Genomic DNA, 1202 nt, shown 5'->3' with positions numbered 1-1202 from the left:
CATCAAAAAGGTTCTACAGCTGCAACATCGAGAGCATCCTGACTGGTTGCATCCCTGCCTGGTACGGCAACTGCTCGGCCTCCGACCGCAAGGGACTACAGAGGATAGTGCGTACGGCCCAGTACATCACTGGGGCCAAGCTTCCTGCCATCCAGGACCTCTACACCAGGCGGTGTCAGAGGAAGGCCCTAAAAATTGTCAAAGACACCAGCCACCCTAGTCATAGACTGTTCTCTCTACTACCGCATGGCAAGCGGTACCGGAGTGTATATAGCCTCACTACTGTTATAGCTGTGATACTGTTATTTTGCACTCTCTTTTTACTGTTGTTTCTATTTCTTTACTTACCTATTGTTCACCTAATAGCTTTTTATTTAATTTTTTTTGAAATTGCACTGTTGGTTAGAGCCTGTAAGTAAGCATTTCACTGTAAGGTCTACACCTGTTGTATTCGGCGTACGTGACAAATAAACTTTGATTTGACTATCCCGCAGGTGAATAAGCCGGATGTGGAGGTCCTGGGCTGGCATGGTTACACGTAGTCTGCGGTTGTGAGGCCGGTTGGACATACCGCAAAATTAGCTAAAACGACATGGTTGATTTAACCTTTATTTAAGTAGGCAAGTCAGTTAAGAACAAATTCTTATTGACAATGACGGCCTACACCGGCCAAACCCGGACGACGCTGGACCAACTGCGCGCCGCCCTATGGGACTCCCGATCACGGCCGGTTGTGATACAGCCTGGATTCAAACCAGGTTGTCTGTAATGACGCCTCAAGCACTGAGATGCAGTGCCTTAGACCGCTGCGCCACTCGGGAGCCCTAAAAATGAACTAAACATTACATTATGGCAACAGCTCTGGTGGACATTCTGTCACCTGTCAGGTGGATGGATTATCTTGGCAAAGGAGAAATGCTCACCTACAGGGATGTAAACACATTTGTGCAAAAATAAATTAAGACAAATAAGCTTTTTGTGCATATGGAACATTTCTGGGATCTTTTATATCAGCTCATGAAACCAACACTTTAAATGTTGCATTTATATTTGTGTTCAGTATAATATGAGCACTCTATGGAAAGATGTGACTCCTCTGAGGGTAACCCAGTGCCGGTTTAAAACAAGTCGTTTTGTGGGGGTTAAATATGTATCTCCCAAAAATGATATTTCCTGAGTTTTCTTATCTCCTAGATATAGGA

This window comes from Salmo salar, chromosome ssa25 (genome assembly GCF_905237065.1).
Source record: "Salmo salar chromosome ssa25, Ssal_v3.1, whole genome shotgun sequence".
NCBI classification, from domain to species: domain Eukaryota; kingdom Metazoa; phylum Chordata; class Actinopteri; order Salmoniformes; family Salmonidae; genus Salmo; species Salmo salar.
The sequence above is the reverse complement of the archived record's forward strand: the minus strand, read 5'-3'. Positions refer to the sequence as shown.